Source organism: Engystomops pustulosus, unplaced genomic scaffold (genome assembly GCF_040894005.1).
Source record: "Engystomops pustulosus unplaced genomic scaffold, aEngPut4.maternal MAT_SCAFFOLD_600, whole genome shotgun sequence".
NCBI classification, from domain to species: domain Eukaryota; kingdom Metazoa; phylum Chordata; class Amphibia; order Anura; family Leptodactylidae; genus Engystomops; species Engystomops pustulosus.
The window spans coordinates 30,891-40,000 of record NW_027285479.1 but is presented as its reverse complement, the minus strand read 5'-3'; the positions used below and the strand labels follow the sequence as shown (position 1 = coordinate 40,000).

At 63.4% G+C, this 9,110-nt stretch overlaps 1 non-coding gene across 1 annotated transcript in view; it reads right to left on the bottom strand.

Moving 5' to 3' along the window:
• LOC140111810 (18S ribosomal RNA) overlaps positions 1-225 on the bottom strand; it is a 1,884-nt gene extending 1,659 nt beyond the window's left edge. Inside the window, exon 1 of the ribosomal RNA XR_011852288.1 lies at positions 1-225. This exon is cut by the window's left edge and continues 1,659 nt beyond it. This is a non-coding gene — a ribosomal RNA (18S ribosomal RNA).
• Positions 226-9,110: the final 8,885 nt, after the last annotated feature.

Genomic DNA, 9,110 nt, shown 5'->3' with positions numbered 1-9,110 from the left:
TCTGATAAATGCACGCCTTCCTGGAGGGCAGCGCTCTTGGGCACGTATTAGCTCTAGAATTGCCACAGTTATCCGAGTAGCACATCATCAATGCGGAACGATCAAAGGAACCATAACTGATTTAATGAGCCATTCGCAGTTTCACCGTAAAGAATAGTCAGTACTTAGACATGCATGGCTTAATCTTTAAAACAAGCATATACTACTGGCAGGATCAACCAGGTAGCCGAGCTCTGAGGGGTAGACTCTTGGAGTCAGGCTCCGTGAGCTAATGGGAACGCTCGTTGCTGCTGCTGCTACCGCAGCGCTTCTCCGCCGCCGGAGAAGACCTCGCAGACAACATTGGATGGAGCTTAGGGCAGGGGGGCAAGAAAGATGCTCTCGGTCCCTTCCAAGGACCCGAAAAAGCCTTCCCTTCCCCTCCCTCTCGCAGTCGCTGGCTTTCCCCACTCAGTTCAGCCAAGAAGTGGCGCTCGACTCTCACCTCCATCAGCACCTCCGAAGCTCGGACAGCTCCTGTAGGCTGCGCATAGAAGGAAAGCATTGGACGCTCAACTTCAGCACCTCGAGTGTCGGACAGCTCCACCACCACCTCTCCACACTGTTAAGCGAGAGAGACGATAGGAGCCGTCGCGACGTACCCATGCAGCGCCGCCCGCCAACGCACAGAGGAGCGGAGGGGATCGGGCGCCAGGTCCGGGGGAAGGCTGGGAGGGAAGCTACGGCGCTGCTACCCAGCTTTCAACCCTGCGGGACCGGTGCTCCGCTCCTATCGCTCCGGCGAACAGGGTCCGCTACGCTTTCAACACCAGCGCCCGGCAGAGGGCTTGGAGAAGGCTCGCGCGGATCCTCGGTTCGGATCGCCTGGCTTCGCGGGAGCGGCCTTCGGCTAGGGCCGACGACGGCCGGACCGAGCAGATTTGGACCGGGGTGCGGGGCGAGTACCTGCCTCTCTCACGAAGGGAGTGTCACCGGTAAGAAGCCTCTTCCCACGTCTGCTTGCCGACTTACGCTCGCCCCGACGAGAGGCCCAACCGAAAGAGTGGAAAGGGGCAGAGATTTCCAGGGTCGCCCCACCAGGGATGCAATACCCCAGTGCAGACAGTCGGCCCTGCCCCGAACCTACTCGGTGGTTTGAAGGTTAACCTCTTGGGGAAAAGCAGCGATTCGCCTCGCGGTGCGTGCCTCCGCGGATCTAAACCCCCTCGATCGATGTGGGGCCAGAGGACCCCTTTTCCCCGTACGAAACTGTCAGCTCACCATGGGCTCGACGTCCGTGGGTCGGGGAGTTGAGCGCTTACGCGCGGCGGGACCTTATAACCTGCAGCGGCTGAGGAGCGAAGATTTCCAGGGTGGGCCCCCGGGGATGCCATACCCCGAGCAGCCTGTCGGCCCCGCTCCTAGCACGCTGGCAAGCAATGGAGTCTTCCCCGCGGCAGCCACCGCCCTCGCCCTAGCCTCGCCGTCGGTCGATGAAGAACGTCGTTCGCCCTCCTCTGGCTCGGGATTTGGAAACGGCCTGGCCTTCGCCTACTCCGTCGGGCAACTGCCTTCCGCCAGCCCCTTCCCTCGAATCCCCTTCTTCCATTTTAGACCCGATCAGGGGATTGGTCAGCCCAGCCCTGGGGTAAGAAGAGGGGTTGGGGTCGGTTCGGCTTCGGGTGCCCCGCTCGGCCAAAGTTTCCCCTCGCTTTGGAAGCACGCGAGGTCGCGGAGGGTGTCGGGGTTATTTTTTCGGCTCCCTGGCTTCGCGGGAGCGGCCTTCGGCTAGGGCCGAGGCCGTCCGGCCCGCGCAGATTTGGACCGGGGTCCGGGGCGAGTACCTGCCTCTCTCACGAAGGGAGTGTCACCGGTAAGAAGCCTCTTCCCACGTCTGCTTGCCGACTTACGCTCGCCCCGACGAGAGGCCCAACCGAAAGAGTGGAAAGGGGCAGAGATTTCCAGGGTCGCCCCACCAGGGATGCAATACCCCAGTGCAGACTGTCGGCCCTGCCCCGAACCTACTCGGTGGTTTGAAGGTTAACCTCTTGGGGAAAAGCAGCGATTCGCCTCGCGGTGCGTGCCTCCGCGGATCTAAACCCCCTCGATCGATGTGGGGCCAGAGGACCCCTTTTCCCCGTACGAAACGGCCGGCTCACCATGGGCTCGACATCCGTGGGTCGGAGAGTTGAGCGCTTACGCGCGGCGGGACCTTATAACCTGCAGCGGCTGAGGAGCGAAGATTTCCAGGGTGGGCCCCCGGGGATGCCATACCCCGAGCAGCCAGTCGGCCCCGCTCCTAGCGCGCTGACGAGCAATGGAGTCTTCCCCGCGGCAGCCACCGCCCTCGCCTCGCCGTCGGTCGATGAAGAGCCGAGTTCGCCCTCCTCTGCTCGGGACTCGGAAACGGCCTGGCCTTCGCCTACTCCGTCGGGCAACTGCCTTCCGCCAGCCCCTTCCCTCGAATCCCCTTCTTCCATTTTAGACCCGATCAGGGGATTGGTCAGCCCAGCCCTGGGGTAGGAAGAGGGGTTGGGGTCGGTTCGGCTTCCGGTGCCCCCGCTCGGCCAAAGGTCCCCTCGCTTTGGAAGCAGAGGGTGCCGGGGTTATTTTCGGCTTGACGCCTAGTCCGGTCCCTGCCGGTTCCCGTGGAGGCCCGCGGTCAAAACCAGCTCCCCGGCTGTCGGAGCCGGAGCCCCGCAGCCCGAGCGGACGCACCGAGTCCCTCATGTAAGGGATAGCCGCCCCTACGGAACGGCCCGGACTGGGACCAGGCACCCCCAGGCGCCGAAGGGGTGGGTCGGCCGTGTTGCCGAAGCTTAGCCGGCGCTGATGACCGCAGCCCCTAACGATGCCCACAGGCGGGGGAGCCAAGGAGGGCACTAGGAAGACGTGGCGGGGTCGGACGGCTCAATTTCCAGGGTGGGACCCCGGGGGTTCAGTACCCCGGGCATCCGGTCGGTTTCGCCGGCGCGACCCCAAGCCTTCCACGGCCCCCTTCGTGGGTGCAGGGATACCGTGCAGGGTGCAGGCTTAGACGCCAATTCCCCAGAAGTTTTAGGGATAGGGTTTGTCCGGGCGCCACCGCAGCGACAACCTCGCAAGAAGCTCTCTTCCACAAAAGCACGGGCAACGTTCGTGTGCGAGTGTTGGTCTCCCATGGTCTACCGACTCCCCCGGGCGGCCCAAGCGTTACGCCCACGGCCGGGCCCTCGAGCAGGCGCACCCCTGGTGCCTCTCGTAAGGGAAGGCTACGGTCCTCAACCCCTCGTATGGCGGGGAGGGCGCATTTGAAACGCTAAAGGACGAGCCCTGTTCGGGACCTGGCGGGGATCCGCGGATTGGCGAGAGGGATGGGTCTGCCGTTGGTCAGAGGGGACGCACCCCTGGGACGCAGTTTGGCATTAGCGACCGATGGCCCATCTACGACCATGTACTCCGGGAGCGCCAAGGAGGACGCGGGTGGGCTTTGGGGGCAGACTCAATTTCCAGGGTCTGGGCGCCGGGGGTGCAATACCCTTAAGCGCTCATGTCGGTTTCGTCTGCCGCCCGCCTCTGGCCCGGCTCCTAGTGACGGGTGCTGTGAACGTGCGATCGTGCTTGCGGTTGAAGAGTTCAAAGGCTACCGCTGGGGATAACACGCCCGGGGAATTTAGAAACCCCCCCCTCCGCTACAATCTCTGCTTCTGCCGGACTCGGAGGGGAGCCGCCCCGGGGGCGACCGCTCCCTCTCCTCTTCCGCGGCGTGCCGCGCGCTTCGCCGTCAGCAGCGGAGCGAACCTTTTTCTCGGTCCGCAGCTCTTCAGGCGTAGGCGGGCAGCGCTAACAGGGTACACTGGGGACCACTCGACCGCAACCGCTCCTCCGACCGACGAGCATACCTACCGCGGATACGCCACGGTGGGTCTAAGCCTCGTCGCCGCCGCGAGGAGCAGGCGGGAGCCGTCCCTTTTCGTGCTGCGGAAATAAACCGTGGACACAGAGGTGTGTCTGCGCTCTCCGACCGGGCGGGGGGCGATTGGACTTGCCCGAGGGACACTAGGCGAGGCGCTGCCGCGGGAGCCGGAGCTCCGCGCTGGACGCTGCCGCCGCCAACGCCGCCGCCCCCCACCCACGGTACGGTGGAGTACGCCCGTTCCATACGCTTCGTAGCAAACCTCAGCCGAAGCAGAGAGTCCTACCGCTGTGGCAGGAGCGGGGCCGTGCGAGGACCACACTGGCACCGCGCTACACAACCTTAGGCAGAGGACGACAGCCGCTCACGGGGAGCGGGGGATTGATGCGCGACCAAGACTGAGGCTAAGGAACGCTTTACCATAAACCGGCCGGGGCCAATACCCCTGACCGAGCAAAGTGCCCTGCCCCGCCGGATCGCGCTGTGTCAGATCGATCAAAAGAGCGGAGAGCCGAGACTCTACCGCTGGGAGTTTGTGGAGAACGGCCTGGCTTGCGTCCCGTCCTCCCGCCCTCGACCTCACATGGCTAGCCTCACCCGCCGGGAGCCACCCCATTGGGGACCGTAGGGCGGAGAAGGGGTCTCCGCGTCCGGAATTTACTTGTGGAGAACGGCCTGGCTTACGTCCCGTCCTCCCGCCCTCGACCTCACATGGCTAGCCTCACCCGCCGGGCGCCACCCCATTGGGGACCGTAGGGCGGAGAAGGGGTCTCCGCGTCCGGAATTTACTTGTGGAGAACGGCCTGGCTTACGTCCCGTCCTCCCGCCCTCGACCTCACATGGCTAGCCTCACCCGCCGGGCGCCACCCCATTGGGGACCGTAGGGCGGAGAAGGGGTCTCCGCGTACGGAATTTCTTGTGGAGAACGGCCTGGCTTACGTCCCGTCCTCCCATGGCTAGCCTCACCCGCCGGGCGCCACCCCATTGGGGACCGTAGGGCGGAGAAGGGGTCTCCGCGTCCGGAATTTCTTGTGGAGAACGGCCTGGCTTACGTCCCGTCCTCCCGCCCTCGACCTCACATGGCTAGCCTACCCCGCCGGGCGCCGCTCCATTGGGGATACGGTACGGCAAAGCGCGACGCCGCACGATGCCAACACTTTGTGCAAAAACCTGGCAGAGTCGACCAAAACCTCGCTTCTTTGACCGGTATTTTTGATGCTTTTCTCTGCCGCCGAAGGTGCACTGAGGGTCGGATCGCCCAAAATTTTTACCGGTCGTTTTGGTCTGCGGTTCTTCCGAGAGGTGCCCGCCTGACAGTTCTTTTTCAGCAGCCTCCGAAAGGCCATCCAGCGGGCAAGCCAGGGGTTGGCAGCCGCCGGCGGTGAGCCTTCCCCGGCCGGGGCAGACGGCTCCGACCGCAAAATTTTTTCGACTTTCGCCGAGGCCAAAACCCCATGCACTTTTAAAGCCTGCCCGCAGCGCCGTCTCCTGTCAGACGTCCCTTGCCGCCTGCGGTGGTCCTCGCCCGGCAGAGAGAAGCCGGAGTCGCCCCCTCTCCGGTTCTTTTTCACCATTCCGGAGCTCTGAAATCTGCCGGACACCGAGTGACCGAGGACGCTTCCAGGAGGGCGGCAGCGAGAGGCAGAGTGCCACCGGTCGGGTCGCCGGTTCTCCCACACTTTGAAAATTTTTCGCTTGTTCTGGTGGGATGGAGAGAGAGCGTGGCTTATGCGCCCTCTGCCCCGCGGTCCGCCCTGGCTGGCCTTACGCCGGTGGTTCGCCAGGCCACCGGCACCTTGTACGGCGGGGACGGCGTGGCTTATGCGCCCGTCAACCCACCTACTCGCCCCGGCTAGCCTTTTACCCGGAGGGCGCCACGCTCCGGGTACCAGTGAGCGGCACGAACCCAGTCATACCATGCCGCTCACCTCGCGCCCTCTCCGGCCTCCGCCGCGGAGACCTCCCGCTAGGACCTGCGGGGGGCGATTTCTGCCAAAATCTACAAAGTCCCCGATGGTTAAGGACGTAGACTGTTGAGCGGGACCTACACACTCTTGTAGCCGATGGGGCTCGCCATTTCCCGCAGAAAATGGACCACCTCCCGCAGAGGAACATGAAATGCCCCTTCCCGCGGGACCCGAAGGACCGCTCTGTCCGAGCAGGCCTCCAGGACCACGGCACGCAAAAGCGACTCAGTCCCGCTGGCATTACGGATCTGACTTTGTGCAAAAACCAGGCAGAGTCGACCAAAACCTCCCTTCTTTGACCGGTGTTTTTGTTGCTTTTCTCTGCCGCCGAAGGTGCACTGAGGGTCGGATCGCCCAAAATTTTTACCGGTCGTTTTGGTCTGCGGTTCTTCCGAGAGGTGCCCGCCTGACAGTTCTTTTTCAGCAGCCTCCGAAAGGGCATCCAGCGGGCAAGCCAGGGGTTGGCAGCCGCCGGCGGTGAGCCTTCCCCGGCCGGGGCAGACAGCTCCGACCGCAAAATTTTTTCGACTTTCGCCGAGGCCAAAACCCCATGCACTTTTAAAGCCTGCCCGCAGCGCCGTCTCCTGGCAGACGTCCCTTGCCGCCTGCGGTGGTCCTCGCCCGGCAGAGAGAAGCCGGATTCGCCCTCTCACCGGTTCTTTTTCACCATTCCGGAGCTCTGAAATCTGCCGGACACCGAGTGACCGAGGACGCTTCCAGGAGGGCGGCAGCGAGAGGCAGAGTGCCACCGGTCGGGAAGCCGGTTCTCCCACACTTTGAAATTTTTTCGCTTGTTCTGGTGGGATGGAGAGAGAGCGTGGCTTATGCGCCCTCTGCCCCGCGGTACGCCCTTGGCTAGCCTTACGCCGGTGGTTCGCCAGGCCACCGGCACCTTGTACAGCGGGGACGGCGTGGCTTATGCGCCCTCTGCCCCGCGGTACGCCCTTGGCTAGCCTTACGCCGGTGGTTCGCCAGGCCACCGGCACCTTGTACGGCGGGGACGGCGTTGCTTATGCGCCCGTCAATCCACCTACTCGCCCCGGCTAGCCTTTTACCCGGAGGGCGCCACGCTCCGGGTAGCAGTGAGCGGCACGAGCCCAGTCATACCATGCCGCTCACCTCGCACCTTTTCCGGCCTCCGCCGCGGAGACCTCCCGCTCTGTTCTGCGGAGAGCGATTTTGGGCAAAATCTACAAAGTCCCCGATGGTTAAGGACGTAGACTGTTGAGCGGGACCTACACACTCTTGTAGCCGAAGGGGCTCGCCATTTCCCGCAGAAAATGGATCACCTCCCGCAGAGGAACATGAAATGCCCCTTCCCGCGGGACCCGAAGGACCACTCTGTCCGAGCAGGCTTCCAGGACCACGGCACGCAAGAGCGACTCAGTCCCGCTGGCATTACGGATCTGACTTAGTGCAAAAACCTGGCAGAGTCGACCAAAACTCCCCTTCTCTGACCGGTATTTTTGTTGCTTTTCTCTGCCGCCGAAGGTGCACTGAGGGTCGGATCGCCCAAAATTTTTACCGGTCGTTTTGGTCTGCGGTTCTTCCGAGAGGTGCCCGCCTGACAGTTCTTTTTCAGCAGCCTCCGAAAGGGCATCCAGCGGGCAAGCCAGGGGTTGGCAGCCGCCGGCGGTGAGCCTTCCCCGGCCGGGGCAGACAGCTCCGACCGCAAAATTTTTTCGACTTTCGCCGAGGCCAAAACCCCATGCACTTTTAAAGCCTGCCCGCAGCGCCGTCTCCTGTCAGACGTCCCTTGCCGCCTGCGGTGGTCCTCGCCCGGCAGAGAGAAGCCGGTTTCGCCCTCTCACCGGTTCTTTTTCACCATTCCGGAGCTCTGAAATCTGCCGGACACCGAGTGACCGAGGACGCTTCCAGGAGGGCGGCAGCGAGAGGCAGAGTGCCACCGGTCGGGTCGCCGGTTCTCCCACACTTTGAAAATTTTTCGCTTGTTCTGGTGGGATGGAGAGAGAGCGTGGCTTATGCGCCCTCTGCCCCGCGGTCCGCCCTGGCTGGCCTTACGCCGGTGGTTCGCCAGGCCACCGGCACCTTGTACGGCGGGGACGGCGTGGCTTATGCGCCCGTCAACCCACCTACTCGCCCCGGCTAGCCTTTTACCCGGAGGGCGCCACGCTCCGGGTACCAGTGAGCGGCACGAACCCAGTCATACCATGCCGCTCACCTCGCGCCCTCTCCGGCCTCCGCCGCGGAGACCTCCCGCTAGGACCTGCGGGGGGCGATTTCTGCCAAAATCTACAAAGTCCCCGATGGTTAAGGACGTAGACTGTTGAGCGGGACCTACACACTCTTGTAGCCGATGGGGCTCGCCATTTCCCGCAGAAAATGGACCACCTCCCGCAGAGGAACATGAAATGCCCCTTCCCGCGGGACCCGAAGGACCGCTCTGTCCGAGCAGGCCTCCAGGACCACGGCACGCAAAAGCGACTCAGTCCCGCTGGCATTACGGATCTGACTTAGTGCAAAAACCAGGCAGAGTCGACCAAAACCTCCCTTCTTTGACCGGTGTTTTTGTTGCTTTTCTCTGCCGCCGAAGGTGCACTGAGGGTCGGATCGCCCAAAATTTTTACCGGTCGTTTTGGTCTGCGGTTCTTCCGAGAGGTGCCCGCCTGACAGTTCTTTTTCAGCAGCCTCCGAAAGGGCATCCAGCGGGCAAGCCAGGGGTTGGCAGCCGCCGGCGGTGAGCCTTCCCCGGCCGGGGCAGACAGCTCCGACCGCAAAATTTTTTCGACTTTCGCCGAGGCCAAAACCCCATGCACTTTTAAAGCCTGCCCGCAGCGCCGTCTCCTGGCAGACGTCCCTTGCCGCCTGCGGTGGTCCTCGCCCGGCAGAGAGAAGCCGGATTCGCCCTCTCACCGGTTCTTTTTCACCATTCCGGAGCTCTGAAATCTGCCGGACACCGAGTGACCGAGGACGCTTCCAGGAGGGCGGCAGCGAGAGGCAGAGTGCCACCGGTCGGGAAGCCGGTTCTCCCACACTTTGAAATTTTTTCGCTTGTTCTGGTGGGATGGAGAGAGAGCGTGGCTTATGCGCCCTCTGCCCCGCGGTACGCCCTTGGCTAGCCTTACGCCGGTGGTTCGCCAGGCCACCGGCACCTTGTACAGCGGGGACGGCGTGGCTTATGCGCCCTCTGCCCCGCGGTACGCCCTTGGCTAGCCTTACGCCGGTGGTTCGCCAGGCCACCGGCACCTTGTACGGCGGGGACGGCGTTGCTTATGCGCCCGTCAATCCACCTACTCGCCCCGGCTAGC